This window comes from Nothoprocta perdicaria, unplaced genomic scaffold (assembly GCF_003342845.1).
Source record: "Nothoprocta perdicaria isolate Ctin4 unplaced genomic scaffold, notPer1 scaffold_71, whole genome shotgun sequence".
In the NCBI taxonomy this organism is placed as follows: Eukaryota; Metazoa; Chordata; class Aves; order Tinamiformes; family Tinamidae; genus Nothoprocta; species Nothoprocta perdicaria.
Genome location: NW_020455988.1, coordinates 1,321,792 through 1,338,408, shown reverse-complemented (window position 1 = coordinate 1,338,408; position 16,617 = coordinate 1,321,792).

Below are 16,617 nucleotides of genomic sequence, written 5' to 3'. Positions count from 1 at the left end.
AGTCAGACAGTCTGAGTGACGACCTGGGGGGGTGACATAAGCCCCTCCGGGACAATGCTTTTTCCTGCCTCTGGAAGTCCCTCCTATTTCCACACTGGCTTCTGCATCCGGTACTTTACCAGGATTCTCTTTCACATCAAAGCATCTCTCCCCGGGCTACACATGTAGGGGCACAGCTTTAGTTTCTATGGGAAATAGTTTTATCCCAAAGGAAAGGGAAAGAAATGTTTGGTTTAAATATGCTTAACACTCCCTGTCCTGTACAAGGCTCTCTGTTGTTGCACTTTCTCTAGTCCCTTGGGATATCAGCATGCTCTTTACCACACTCAAGCTTGTTTTCTTAGCTGAGGTGTTTAAAAGGGACTGTGGGGGAATTTTGCACTCATCCACATCTGTTAAACAAACATCTGGCTGAAAGCTTGCTAAATTAATTGGACCAAATTCTTTTGTTCTAGTCTCGCCCTTAGGATGAGTTTGTCCCATTTCTCCCATTTATAAGAGCTCCATGGTGCAGATGTGTGGAATTTTTGCTTTTCCTCTGAAGTTATTAGTAACCCAGAAGAGGCCAATGTGTAGGACACAAACCTGCTGCTTAGYTTGATGAAGAGAGGGGAGCATCCATGAATTTGTGTGGAAACCGGAGTCAAGGAGGGCTCTTGGCAAAGAGCCCAAGGAAAGAGGCAAAGGAAAAGAACCTTCTAGAAATGCCACTGCCGCTGAGCAGAGATGCACTTCTTGAGCAAAACGCACACGAGCAAAAGTTGGTAACTRCATCATAGCAGCTGCCCTAGCTAAGGATATTCACATGGTGAGATTTGTGGGCAGATTTGGTAGACCAGTTGACACAGSTGAACAAAAATGAGCATTTCAGCACATAATTCCTTTTTCGAGCTTAATGACAATGACAAGCAGGCTTTGCCTGACTTGGCAGTGAATGTGGGACCATGTAAAACTTCCCAAGTGGAGGCTTATAGACGTGGCTGAAGCGAAGGGGGAAACTGCCATTGACTTCCATGGCATGGAATTAAACCAAGCCTTGGCATTGCAACCAGTCAGATTTTTACTTGTCCAAATACTTACAGAACATACATAATTTTGTAGCCCAATTATTTACTTTTGAAGTCTCCTGAATTTGTTTGTTTTTCCAGTGTTGATGCCGTTCGTTCCTCCCCCATTTCCCTCAGTTGGCATTTAATCTCTTTGGGTTGGTTGCTCATGCCTTCAGGGTCACTGGGTTTCTTTCTGTACCAGGCTCTTTGATTCTGCCTGTGCTGAGGGGCTGGTTAGTCTTTTGATTATCTGAAATGCTTTGAATGCTGGCTTCAATTCCCTGCTTTGCAAGATGCTGTTCTGCAAGGCCTCATGCATGGCCTCAGTAGCCATGCTGCCAAACAGAGGAAGTGTGAAGGGAGTGTGAAAATGTGAAAACATGCAGACATTTCATAAAGACAAGTGCCATTGATGTGCAAAATTGACACACCACCTTCACAAATGTTAGGCTTTAATACTGTATTGTTTTATGTATTTATTGGCACTAACAGAAGCTAAAATGGTTATGTCTATCTCGGAGATATGCAGGATCTGGGAGCAGATCTCTAAAGCCTCAGTCAAAAGCTTTAGACACTTTTCTTAGGGACAGACTGGCAGCTGCAGCCAAGTGTAGCCCAGTAGAGTGGAGGATGCAGACAAATTGGAGCCAGTCCAGAAGAAAGCAACCAGAATGAAAAAAAAAAGTTTATGAAACATGAGTGATGAGGAAATGTTGAAGAAACGGAGTTTGTTTAGTCTAGAGAAAAAGGACTATGGAGGAAAAGTATGAGTTTTTCAGTATGTAAACAACTCCTTTAAAGAGGACAGTCGTCGTTTGTTCTCCATGACCGCTGAGAGGTGGACAAAAATAAATCAACCTGATTTGCAGCAAAGAAAATCTAAGCTTCCCTTTGGGAAGCCCCATAACGGTGGGGCTTTCTGTGCATGTTGATCGCTGGTGGGGCTGAGAACGGGTTAGACCCTGCAGAGAGGAGGTGGCTCTGCTTCATCCTGCCTCACTGTGAAGCTATGGGACAAGATGATCTCTGGAGGTCCTTTCTAGGCTTGACAGCTTTATAATTTTATGAAGATGTCTGTTGAGCTGCTTTGTTCCAGACCCTGTGTAGTTCTAGCAAGCAGTTGTCCTAACAGCCAGGATAAGCTTTACACTTCTTTCATCCATCCTCCTCCAAGAGGCAGGGAAAGTGGGAAAATTCACAGAAATTCCTGCAGAGACCCTACTGATCACTTCCCCAGAGACCAGCTGGGCCTGGATCTGCCAAAAACAGCAAAGTTTGTGTCAAGAGGTGGCCAAAAACACAGCTCACAAGTACCTGTAGCTCCAAATTACTGGTGGAAGAAAATGTACTATTCTTGTGTAACTGCATGTTAATAGACTTTGAAGAGAAAAAGTTTTGGCTCAGTAAGTATGAATTTGCATTTTAAGTCATCCTGATGGGTCTTTTATAGTAAGAAATCATGKTTTTTTTGCTGCCTGCTTAGCAGAAACTCCTGTTCTTTCCTGTTTGCCCAGCCTCTCAACTTTTCTGCATGCAGCAGAAAATCCTTCTTCCAGGAACTGTTTTTTTGGCTTCTCTCATGCAGGGCTTGGAGCTGCCCAGTTCAGCTTTTCCAGTGCTTTGAAAGAGATCCCCGATACACAGTCACGACTTGTTTGAGTTGTTCCAGCAAGGGAAATGGCTCATGGGCTGGCAATGGGCTAACACAGTTGCACATTATAGGAACTACCATGTGCTAGGCCAATTGCTCTAGGCCCTCACTGCCACCTTGAGGAAGTTTTCAATGTTGTTCCTCATCCGCCACGGTATCCAGCTCCTCCGTGTGCACGGGCAGCCTCGCATGGCTGCGTGGGCAGCTCCCTTTCCAGTGCAGAGAGTGAGGCCTGTTCTGGGGCTCTGTGCTGGGGCCGGCAGTGCAGCCACAGAAGGTGCTTTTGGTCCACCTAGCTGGTGGGCTGAGAACAAAGTATAGGAGCAGCTTAAAATGTGGAATCTTTGAGGAACAATTTTAAAACCACCAAGAAATTGCAAGGCTGATACATAGAGGAAGTTGACAAGAAACATCCAGAAAATGTCCTTCCATCTTGTTTTTTCCTTAGAAGCCTTTCCCTGGGAGTGAGCACTTATTTATAATTAATTGCTAGTGTATTTATTATTATCAATATTGGTTTCAGTTGACAAAGCAAGACATAAAGTTAATGAGCATGAGGCATTGTGTGCAAAACCTGAAGTCCCTCCAGGTGCTTTCCTGCGCCAGCTGTACTGCTGCGGCGCCACTGTCGCTCCGTGCGGCATCGGGGAGTCCTGGCTGCCAGGCCCGGGGAGCGCGCGAGTCCTGYGGGCCCCGCGGCGGAGCCGGCGCATCCAGGCAGCCCGGAGCCGGCCGCGGRGAGTGGGGATCCTTTGGAGATTAAATCCCAGCTCTGCCTTCAGAGAGACAACTCCTCTCCGCWGTATCTTTCAGCATCCTGTTAATTAAAAAAAGGATTAGGATAAATCTTAAAAAATAAATAAATTAAAGAGAATGCAGCTTCTGCCAAAAAAAATGAACTTTCATGTTCAGCTTCTGCTTGAAACTGACTTCCCAGGAGCCAACTTTCTTGGGGAATAGCCTGTTATCAGATAAAGGAAGGACTGAACAAGAAAGATATTCCTTTGTTATGAAAGCCACCCCCTTTTATCAAGATCTTCTCCCCCAGCTTTTAATGCTCACTGACTTACCTCTGATCTCTTGGCACCTTTGTATTTTCCCACCTGTCTGTCAACCTCCTCTGAGGGTATTTTCCTTCTTGAAGCTAAACTTTGCAACACAACTAAAAGAAAGCAAACAGAAATGGCTTCAATCAGTCTCATTGCTTAAAAATTCATAATCATTTCTATAGCCAAAGGCAGAAAAGCTAATTATTTACTGTCCCAACCAGTCTCATCGCCTCCCGGGAAAATGTGCTGTTGCGCTGGCTGCGCCGATGCATGTGCGGAAGGCGGCTCTCCGCGCCGGAGCCTGCGTGTGCCAGCAGCACCGCTGGGAGCATTCCAGCTTTGAACAGAGCTGCTGCAGCAGGCTCGCTGTAAGGCAAAGTCGCTCAACCCACGGGAGTGGGAAGGCAGCAGAGTCTCGCTTGTCTCCCTGGCAGTCTTGATATTGCCGTTTACAGAACAGAGAGGCATTTAGGGGAGGGTTGTGATTATTTTAAGTGCAGCCCATGCAATCATGGTGCGTAGTGTGTTATGCTAAAAAAAGGACCAGAAGAGTTCTGGCAGGTGCAGGCAGGAGCGGTCACCGTGTGCGCCGTCGCTCCGTCCCTCTGCTTCCTTGCTCACCTGCTTGCTTTCGATGGAAAGGTGCCCAGCGGTGGCGGTTGCTGTGAGACACTGGGGGGATTGAAGTTGGATCCCACGGGGATCTCTGTTGTAAGAATATACTTACTATTCCTTATCTCTCCTTCCCTCTCCTTCTTATCTTCCAAGGGCCTTTCATAAGTTGCCTCCACACTAGGTTGAGGTTCAACGTRTGAGACTTCTGCAAAGGGTGTTCTGTACCAAAGACTGTTGCTGTGAAACCTCAATTTCTTCAAACTGCCCTCACCCCCACCTTCCAGTGTCCAACAGGCTCTTCTTCCCCATCCTTGTCTCTGAGTGAACTTGTGATTTTGTTCCCATCTTAGGTAGACTAGCAACATTTATCAGTTAGCACCAAGGAAGATAAAATTGAGTACACAGCACACACTGAGGTAACTCTGTGGGCTAATGGAGGACCTGTGAATTATTCTTCGTGAGAACAAGGGAAAAAACTGTAATGCTTTAAGCTTTAATACAAATCTCATTTGGATAGTCAACGTCTTCTAAGCCAGTGAAAACATTTTAATAGTTTTAATTCAAATTCCTTTGTATTTTGCTCTTAGGGATCTTGTACAGTGCCCAGTGCTTATACAATTCTTCAAAATAGATTTTTACTGAGAACAAAATTCAGAGAGATACCAAAACTGAACGGAAATCAGGTGTCAGCAAGACGGAAAAGGGAAAGGAGTTTTACCTCACGGCGTGGTATGAGGTTGTGGTGGTGCTGTTTGCAGGCTGTTGGGCTATGAGAATCATAATGCATAGGTATCAAGCTTYACGTACTAAAGATTAGGTCTGGCATGGTGCCCACTTGTGACGGATGGGGTTCTGGCCAGAGGTGGCAGCATTAGGAAGGATGGTTGGGGATGACTCAGTGGTAGTCAAGAGAGCAGCAGCAGCAGCAGTGGCCATATATTGCATGTGGATTTCCATGTCAGGTAGTTTCCAGCTTTCTGTTTGTTTTTACTGAGAGAATTTCATACTGTTGCCTAGGGTGGCATGAGCTACTATCTAACGAAAATTCTAAGATGATACTGAGGTAGGTTCCCCTGCAGGTGACTGCTGTGTCCCATTTTTTCRCTTGCAAAGGCTTGTGAATAGAGACCTGCCCATTCAAGGAAAAGCTTCCCTTCCTTCTTTGCCTGTGAGCACACTCCCATCCACCCATCTGGCACAACTTGATGCTGCRTTGGTCAAGTAAACGCTATAGAAGGGCGCTAACTAACATCTTGGTGTTGGCAGTGTGCTTCCCAGATGGCCAGCACTGCTGCTTGCTCATTTTTGGAGATAAAAGGGTACATTTGAAAGCCTGATAGAGAAATTTAGAGAATTGCTCTGATCAAGTTACATTTTCATCCTCTACTGCCCTCTGTTGAGGATGAATCTATCTGCAGAAGAAAATCTGAAGTTGCAGTTGTTCACAATGCAGTTCGGCTGAGTAGAGAGTTTTACCCTTGCCAGAACCATAACTTTCTTACTCTAAATGTGCAATGCAGGAAAAAAAATCATTTGCAAAGYATAACAGTGTGTTTTGGGGATATTTACTCAATCCATTATCTGCAGTTGAAGCAGAATTGCCATGTGTTAACCATCCGATCCCCTGAATATGCTAACTGGCAACCTGTCATATTAATAATTCAATCAATAACCACCATGTTATAACAGCCCAAAATACCTCTAGGTTGTGATGAAGGCATGAGGAACCTGCCCTGCACGTACAGCGTGGTAAGGCCCTTTCCTTTCAGCTTTGGCCTGCTCAAGGAAGCCTCATTCCATGTGTTGCGTTGTAGCAGCTGGTCCAGCTGGAGATCTATAGGAGTTTAGTAATCAGAAAGATTTTTACATGGGTCTGAGCTAAAATCTCTCTCTCTGAGGGATCTGAGATCAGAGAAATAGCACAATAAGCACTCTCCACAATAAGCAATATAAAAGGAGAAAGAGCCATATGGAATAGTTATTGCTATGATTAAAATGTTTGGCATATTAACTTCAGTTCAATGTAAACACAGATTTTATGGAAAGGAAGAGTAGAGCTGAAGGCTGCAGAGCAGTTTTCCATTGCAATGGGGACTCTGCCCGCTGCCATTAAAGCCCCATCCTCTGTTTCAGCAGGGCTGGGAGCCTGGTAGCGCTCTGGGCTGATGAAAGCAAATGAAATTGAATAGCGAACAACAAAAGTTCAGCCTGATCAGCGATGATGAGAGAACTCCAGCCGGCTTCTCCTGGGAGCAATGATCAAGAATTAAAGTCTTGATTTTTTTTTAAGCTAACAAATGAAGCTTCTTTATTCTACTTTAATGGGATAAGAAAAGCCCTATTAAAGAGAGCTAACAGTAGTACTAATCTGCAAGCCACATYCCTCTTGGCCCCAGTAGGAAAAAAAAAARGGGGGATTCAAAAAATGTTTAACAAAACCCACACAAAATGAGAGAAGTAGGAGATAAGTCAAGGCTGTGCAACTTTACCTCTGTGAAGGAGGAAGAGTCTGTGTGGATACATGAGAAGAGAGGCTGCCGTGTGGGCTTTAACTCTCATCCCTCCTGCTTCAGCCTCTGCAGAGTTTCCCGCCCGCAGGTGAAGGGCAGGGAGTCTCTTGCCAGCTCTGTGAAAAGCCTGGGCTTGGGTTTGGAGGCCTGGTTTGTTTTTCACTCTAAGGACTTGATCCTCCCGGGTGCCCTGCCTTGCTGGGATTACTTGCATTTCTGGCACCACCGATCTTAGCAGGTGGCTGCGAGGGGCAGCGTGCCCATTCCTGGGCAAGCTTTGATATTGGTCCCTTTGCAGCACATTGGCAGCCTGGATGCGTGCTCATTTCCATATAAATACTGCTTAGGCTACGAGTGTGTCCAGTTGTGAGCGTAYTGCACCATCTGCAACGTGGGTGCTCTCCCAGCTGGCTGGCCAAGGGGATATTTCCACACTTCTGCAGTATCTCATCCTCCCACACCCATGGGCATGCAGGGGCCCAGGCCAGCATCACTGCCGTGTCTCTAGCTTGCAGGGAGAGCAACAGCTCTGAAGTGGTGTCAACACTGCTAGACGCCAGCGTGAGGAAGTAACCGGAACACACATCAAACTCCTTGGGAATGGGAAACCTTCCGACTGTTTCTGTCACCTGAACTGGCTAGGTAGGTAGGTAGGTAGGTAGGTGAAAGGCAGGAAGGCAGGAAGGCAGGAAGGAAGGAAAAATAACCTTGCAGTACGTGTAGATGTAAGGTAGAAAAGAACCACAGATATGAGAATGGAGGACAAAATACCATCATTGATTTAAGATATAGAAAAGGTGAGGGGAATAGCTATCCCTGGGTTACGCAAAACAGGAATGCACCAGCCTTACATTGCTCTTTTGCACATGGACCAAGCCCAACTATGAGTCAGAAACCAAAATGCATTTGGTTTCTCAGATCAATATTTAACTGCTGGTGATCAGGTGAAGCTCTCAGTAAACAGATTAGGACCCTGAGCTCGTTTATCCTCAAGAATATCTGTGTATATAAATAATCTTATGGCGGAGTAAATAAGATGGAACTAGACTCTTCTCAGTGGTTCTCYGTGACAAGAGGCAATGGGCACAAACTGAAATACAGGAAATTCCATTTAAATATCTGGAAAAAAAATATTTTACTGTGAGGGCTGTTGACCACTGAAACCGGTTGCTCGGGGAGTTTGGGAAGTCTCCAGCCTTGCAGATACTAGGACAAAGTCTCCTTCTACAGAAARCTCACAAATTCTCCAGGAGTTAAAGCTTTACGTACACTTTTACCCCTAAACATAAAAGTTACAAAGTACTTCTTGATTAATGTTGTTGTTAATGATTGCATCAAACACAAACCAATGACAAACTCAGTCTAAGTTCAGGTCCTTTTAGTAAACTGCAGAACTAACTTCTTGCTGTTATAACCAAAACTTAGTAGAACAGAATTATGACATAGAATAACTAAAGTAATTTATCCAAGCTGTAGCAGCTCAGAGCTTTGGCAATGATTTCAATGGAAGCAGAATAAGTCCTTGGGTTGGGCTGTATTTTTCAAAGAACCAAACCTTTTTCCTAATACTAGGAAGTATGCTCAAGCTAAATGGCTCTATATTTTAAATGGAAAATTCTCCTAATAACCTGGATTTTAATGCATTTTACAATGTATTTATTATCTCACACTGTGATATTTTGTAACTTAGATTTTCAGCTAACGAGTAGCTCATCTAATGAAAATAATGATTTTTTCATGCTGTACTACATGGAAACCTAAAGTATTTCAATTAAACAAACCACCTCATTAGTGTGCCTTGATAATCTAGTTGAGTTTTCTTTGATATGGTCAGAAATATCTAGCATGCTTTTGGGATGCAATCAAACTCTCCAATAAACTTGTTGCTAAAGACAGCTGCCTAGCATCACGTTATTTCCCGAGCAGTCAAATGACCTAGTTTAGAAGTGTTTGAAGCCATGTTATACTGTGGAAGAAGAACAAATTAACCTTGTTTAACAAGTAGTTTTCAATTTGTGTTTCAACGCTCTTCTGCACTCTGTCATCTCCAGTGCAGCAGCACAGCCTTATCTCATTCTCCCCGTTACACAGGGCACCCTTAATGCCCCTGCTTTGGGAATGAGCCCTCAGCTGCTGCACAGCCCCTGGGAGAGGCACCATCCGTGCACTCAGAATGCGCCTGAGGCCACGGGGTGGTTTCTGAAGGTCTCTGCTCTCCTGGGCTCCGGGAACATCAAAAAAAGAAATCAAGGTCATTGGTGCTTTTCACTTTGATGTCTGCGGCCTCTTCCCTTGAAAGGCTTGTTTGAATGAATATGGACAAGATGGCAGAGAAACTTGCAGCAGAAATCTGGAGTTTGGTGAAGCAGAGACCAAACTAAGCTGCATCTTTACTGCAGGTTTTTCTGACTGCGACTAGTGTTTGTTCGGATAGGGGGTCAGACCTTTAGCTATTATCAATCAGCATAACCCTGTCAAAGGGAGCTGGTTTTTATCAGATGAAGATCTGGAATCACATTCCCATCATTTTCTTTGGGAATGAACCTTTCCATGTAACCCTCTTTTTACACAGAGCTAGTGTGTAGGGAAGTTACAGCAAGGTACTGTATTTTAGGCTTTACCCTTGGAAAAAAAGAGTGCAGATCTGGTCCCTGTCATAGGCAAAATAATTGCAGGGGATCGCTGTGATCTTTGAAAGTAACTAGCTATTTCCCAGGAAGCTGCTCTGGACCTCAAAGTAAATACAAGATAGCTGGTCTTTCTGGGTGTATTCACCATAAAGCAAAAACAAGTGCATGAGCACTTACAAAGTATAGATTAATCCATATACCATCTTACCTGGGGTAACTTTTATTCTAGTCCCTAGTCACTTATTTAAAATAGGACTTCCAGGTGACTTTTAATCACTGTTAAAACACATTTAAAAATTTCCTCATTACACGCAGGTCTTTAACTGGTGAGCTGTAATACATCTGAGAAATGACATGATAGCTGCTATCTGCAGTTTTCTMCCTCAGCAGCAAACATAGGCTGGACCATGTTACTTTTGTTTCAGATCGAGTTAATTTTTGATGCTCTCTCTTCCCAGCTCAAAGATAAGAATATTATTTGCCTTCACGCTATTGCAAAGAAATATTTACACTCAGAGTACGAGTTCCCATCCACCTACGCCTGCCTGTTACAAAAACCTAAATTCTAAGCTTAATATAAGTTGACAGTGTCCCTTTAATCAAAATTTAATGCTTGTCTTCAGTCTCCTCAAAGCACTTATAAATCTAGAGGCTTTAGATGGAAAAGAGTCATTACTGCTGCAGTTTTTTTCTGCTTTTCAGTGAGTAGGAAGTTTGACCATGAGGTGTTATGCAAATTTAGGTATTGTGTTATGCTGTACAAAGCCCTGTTTCAGGATCAGCCTGTCATATGTTTGCTCATTTTGTTGCTTACAGGGAGGAGGATGCAGAATGCTAAAACCTGCTTGTGAAGAAGATACACCCAGCACATTTTTCAGAAGCTCAAGGAGGCCCCTGTTTGTGCCTGCCAGGTCTGTACAGACAGGTACATGCACAGTTTACATCTGTATTCAGTTGTGTAAACTTCTGTCACCAGCATGTCTGCAAAGACAGAAATTCGCCAGTTAGTCTGGGATGTTTTGAATAGCTCAATTTCCATTCAGTCATCCTGATTTTTGGAACTCTGAAGAGGTTTGTTTGGAGAGTAGAAGCTGAGCACTTGTAAATATGGTTATGAGCCTGTCTGAACATTTGGCTTGAATGTGCCAGTGCGCGGCTCAGAATCCTAGGCGAGGTGAGGCCAGTTCAATTCCATCCACAAACCAAGTTCTTCAGAGTCTCCTGAGAAAATAACAGCATCCCCAGGGGCTCTTGCCACGCACAGCAAAGTACACTGCTGCAGAAATATTTAGTAGGTACCTTTCTGTGTCATATATAACCTGCAGCTCTGCAGGCAGCTACCTCACAGAGATCGGAGCATTTTGGTTTTTAGCACAGTGTCACATTTTGTGTGATTTTGTGTGATCAAGCAGTATAATATGCTCTATGTTTTAGTATGGTCTATGTTTTTTTTTTCCAAAACATTTCTTTTTGCCTCTGAATTCCCTTCAGCCCTTGTGCTATAGAACATTATTTCCTTGTTGCAAGACTTCATAAATACAGAAATTTATGGGTACCCATAGACTATTTTTTCCTGTTACCATAAAAGTGTATCTGGAGAGATAGACAGATATCTTAATATGTCCCTGTCTTTTAAGGTACAATTCAGATGGTGTCTAACTAAGAAAATCTAAAGCCTCACGTGCACATATGGTCTCTCTCTCCCTGTCACCCCTTTGCATTTAAAATGTGTTTCAAGGCGATGTGCTTTTACCATCTGAGTTCGAATCTGGCTTACATTATAAGCAAAATTGAGTTGCATTTAAAGAATTTGGCTAATCTGTAGCATGGTATAGCATGGTCATTACCATTTGTAGCATATTATAGTTACGGCTTTTAAAATATGTTCATTACCACAGCAGGGCACCACCTTATTAGCTCCTGTAGTGAAAACTGGTACTAGGGAGTGTATAAGGCATTGAACACGGTGTTAGAGTTTAAAGGAAAGTAATCGTTGCCCAGTGGATTGCAGGTGATCTAGGGTGCATAGTTTTACAGTCCTTTCAGATATGCTTATTTCTACAGAAACCACATCCAAACTGATTCTTTTAGCTTTTTGTGTTCTTGAAGAAAGACATTTATGGGGAAGCAAGGGAGAGAGTAATGGGGAGAAGGCAGAGGACGGCTTCTTTCATATGCTCAGTGCCATAATATTGATATACTTAACTGAAGGGGAAGCGGGAGTGCTTTCTTCTCTCTTCATGTGATGAAAATAAAAAGTGATCAGGATAGATTTTTGTTGTCCTCTGGGCATTAAAAGCTTAAATGCAAAATGTATGACTTATTATATCTAGTCAACTCTTAGGGGTAAATATTCAGTAAAGGGAATTAGTTGTTGTTAATTGGACTTACGAGCTGAATTCCCAGGGTGCTGCACTGAAAGTGAATCCCCTTTGTTTTAATATTGAAATAGGGAGAAGCCAACTCTTTATATATCTTATATTCCAGTATATAAGCAGCGGAGTAAGCTAAATCATCTTTATCCAAATGCTCAGTTGCATTTGTTGAATGTATATACTTTAGTGTGAATTTCTACGTGTATTATAGAAAGTATTTTGCTGGCCATTCTGAAAGTGTGTGATAGATCTCCAAGTAGCATAAGCCATGCTAGTTCTCTCTATTTCGGTGGGGCTAATTGTCCTGTAACATCTGAGGGTATGACCTACTGCTGCTAATCCATCATTTACAATATTTCATGTGGAATCTGGGGGGCCAGATTCTGCCACAAATGAATTCCTGCTCTTGAGGATTGCATAGCAATGAGAGTAGTTTCAGTGATCTAATTTTATTGCAAACAAAAAGAGCTCTTTTAAAATCAGATTTGAGTTGATTTAGCAATAACCTCATACATTGTATTTCAGTCTTTCGCATCTGTTCTTTCTCTCCTTTAGAAAATTTTAATAACTAAGATATAAATACAAAGGTCTCTCACAGATTCAGAAGACCCAGAAAAAAATGGAACTTTCTGCTGGAGGCTCTTGTTCTAGGAGCCAGTCCAGTTTGCACATGCTGAAAAAATGATAAAGTAGAAATCCCTAGAGCAGAGGCCACAGGTCACACATCGCCTTTAACATCCTCCTTTAGCTGATCCTCCTTGCATAATTAATTGCCATTGTATAATCCAAAAAGTAACAGATAAATCCAGATGAGTCTTGCATGTTCGTGTCAGTAAAACATCTCAAAGGAAAGTTCCTCATGTTCCTGAAGTGCTCAGAGAAAATGTAGGGAGATGCTTAAATGAATTACAAACCCCTCTGAGTACCTAAACAGCAAAGCCTTCCTGCACTTCTGCATATATCTTTACTACGTGACCACAAACACATAATTTGAAGGTACACTGCTGCATGAATAACTTTTCTCTGCTCTCTATCTCTGTCCTCACATATGGGACAAAATAAACATTTGCTATGAAAGATGATAGTTGTAATTTTATAGAACAAAGTAACATGGAAATGCCAGGTCTCTTCTATACTTAACCACTCACTCAGCCTTTTGGTCCCAGTGAAGGCAAAGGAATTTTGATGTTTATAGAACAGGAAATGGAGGCTGCCCCATATCTTTCTCACCTGCTCATGAGATCCATTTCAGCCTATAAGAGATTTTTTTTTTCAGTCAGTTCTTCTGGTAAACAGCTTTTTGGAGTTTACTACTCCCCCAAAACCACAAAGAAAAGAATACATACAAGTGCTCTTCACAGAGCTTTGAGATTTTATTAAATAGTAACTTTAATTATTCTCATTTTAAAAATGGGAAGTTGGATTTAGGCCAGCAGGCCTAGCATTTAAGGTAACTAGATTATTTGGGTGTTCCAGCAGTCATTCTGAGGTACAAGAAAATGCGTGGTTCTTTGAAGCTGATCTTTCGTTGTCCTTAAAGCAGTGATTTGCCCAGGTCTGCCAAGGGAAGCCGTGAGGGGAATGACAGTGCCTGCTGGCCCCGTGTAAAGGGCATGAGGCCGCGYGTGCCGGGGGCGCAGGAGGAAGGCAGCTCTGCCCCGCGCCTCGGGGGGCCGGCGGGGAGCGGGCAGCGAGATGTGCCGCCCTCGAGTGGCTCTGGAGAACTTCCCCACAGGAGTGTGTCTGGAGACAGGAGCTTATCCATAGCRTTAGATGCACTCTCGCAAGAAGCAGCAGCAGGAAGAACTGAGCTGGCATCTGGCAGTGAGGATGAAAGGCAGTTTTCACAGCCTGGAAGAACTGCATTGAGCTCCTTTATGGTTGCTCCATACTGCGGGTAYGTGGACAAACGTAGAGCCATTGCACAGCAGGGCCTCCAGTGGGGTAYGTCCTAGGCCCGTGACCATTGCTTCATCCTGGGGATTAGGACAAGGCAGCTGTGAGGGGCACCGTGGAGGATTGGTGTCTCAGCGGCCGGCCCTGCCCGCGGGCCTGCTGCTGTGTCCCGTCTCCGGGAGTTTCCCCCCTCGGGGACGGGGAATGTGCGGAAAGCCGGTGTAATTAGGCTTTGTGGAGGAGGGACGAGCTCCATCCCAAGTGAGACGGAGGATTACAGGGCTTCTCCAGATGGCGAGTTGTTGTTTGCTTTTTTTAAAGGAAAGTATGCAGGTGCAAGTATGGGGCCTACCTGTGCTCGTTTTAATCAGCAACTTTAAGCAAACTCAGTGTTCTCATCAGAAAAGGAGAAAAATAAACAGCTGAGCACTGTGATTCATTTACACTTCAAATATACTTTGAGTTGGTTATTCCTCAATTAATCAAATAGCTGGTGTATCCCTAAAGTAGTATAAAGTGACACGCTGTGTGAAATCAATTTTCCCTTCCAAAATCATTAAATTCAGTAGCCTGTGACTACATCCCTGCTAATTCTAGTACCGGTCCTTTCATCCTCCATTAACTTTGGCACGCCTAACAGGCTGTCAAAAATAATTTCCCAGAACGTAAATAATTCAGAAATTAAAAATTAATAAATAATAACAGAGAGCTACTGGGAGATAGACTGGGTCAATTAGTCAGCTCTGCATTCTGTTTCTTCACAGCAGGGGGGCAGCCACATTCGTTACTAGAATCTTTCCTCCGATTCCTAGGTCTGATTTACGGCTCTTCATTACTGGATCCAGTCAGACACAATTACCTCCATCACTATCTCAGTTCCTAACTTCAAAGAAACACACATTTTCTTGTCTGCTTTTTTTCTCCTTGCAGCAGCCTCAGCTTGACGTCCCTGGAATTTCTTCCACGCGGACTAATTAATAAGACTTTGACTTATCATATTCACTTCTCTTCTTTGATGTCCTACCTTAGTCAATCATCCTATTTAATTAGAATTTCAATGATAACTTTACTTATCTCGTGGCTAGATGTAAATTAAAATAACGGGATTTTAATTCTCTTTCTTACGGGGTTATGACATTTTTGACAGAAAAAGTTTCAACCCAAATACGATGTTATGTACTTCCTATGCTAAGAGTGCATTGCACTAAATTGTTTTTCCCTTTGCTACAAAACAATTTTGCTTGTTTAACAAGCTCCACTGAAATGGAAATGAACTACACTTTTTTGTAACGTAATTTGCACAGGTCCATCTTGTGAAAGATTACATTGATGCAAATAAATACAATCAGATTGCGATGCATGTCACATCATTAACAAGAAAAGGAAATGCAAAAAAAAAAAGATGTCCAAAGAGGCAATGGACCATAGGACCATTTTCCCCTTTTTGCCCTTTTAGTCAGTTCCTAATATATGTGGAAGGTTTCTTACTTCCCTCTCTCATTTACAGGGCAGCTGCGGCACGAGGGTCACAGGGCCCTAAGGTGAGGGGGGTCATCACGGRATTGGGGGGGTGGCAGGGGAGGGCTGTGCTTCCCAGCGCTCCCGATGGGAGAGCTTTGCTCATGGGCACACACTTGCTCTTGCTTTAATGGCGGTTCCCCTGGAAGTGGCTGGTTGTGCGCGCGCGCGCACACACACACACACACACACACAGATTTTCAAAGGAAGGAAAGGCAAGGAGGGGGCTGTGCAAGAAAGCACACAAGGACAGCCAGCATACCAGGAATGGTCTTAAACTTTGAACAAAGTTTTCCTCTGGTGCAATACATAGAATATGGCTGCAAATTGCTGGCCCAGGCCAAATGCTGCCCATTGCTCTTTGGCATTCTGATAAAAAAAAGGGGGGGGGGAAGGGGAGAGGGGGGACAGTTTTACATCACCAGTAAGAAAATACCCCCTGGAAACAAACCTCAATTCCCAATTTTAAGGAATAAAGAGCACATTCTCAGGACTTATACATACTGGCAAGGAAAAAAAAAAAGGTGTTTTTTAAAGGATGGCATGATAGTTTTTCAAGATGAGAGGTTTTGCATTTGCTATTCCWTGCCTTTGGCTCTATTCAAGGAAAAGTGCAGAAAGAGTTCATCAGAAAGGTGGATGTTGGAGAATGCTGCTCCCCCAAAAATAGTTCAGGTCTATGAAGAGGAAGGAGTAGGGGTAGGGCTCATCAACTTAAAACTAACATTTTTTAGATACTCTTGCAGACTGTTGACTTGACTGCTCTGATCCTTTTACAGAATAAACTGAAGATATTTGGAAAGACAGGCTGAAGTATCAGCAGAAGTGAATTTAACTGATAGCTCGTGCAGTTTGTATCAGGTGAGGCTGGAGTCCGAACCAGGTCAGCTCAAAAATATCAGTATTATTTTTTTCACAAAAACACAGTAACACAGAAACTTGTTGCATTTATAACAACTAAACTACTCCATCATAATTTAATAGTGTTGTTCTTTAACAATTGGATTCTGATATATTTTTATATTTAGGCGTGATTATTTAATCTAATTTAATTGGCTTTCTTATTCCCCTCAGGGTTCTGGGCCTAGAAAGTTCATATTAAGTACTCTAATTGCTCTGAAATTTACTTGTTGTATAGAATATGCTCCTCTTATAAATAGATCCTTCTATCTAGTTCATACACATTTTCTCTTCTTTAATGAATTAGAAACATTCTGGTGTCCATAATTTGCACTTGAAAAGAGTCAATAATTAATCAAAATAATAATTACAGACAGAAAACAGGGAGGATGCTGCACAATGAGCACAAATTACAGATCTGTGG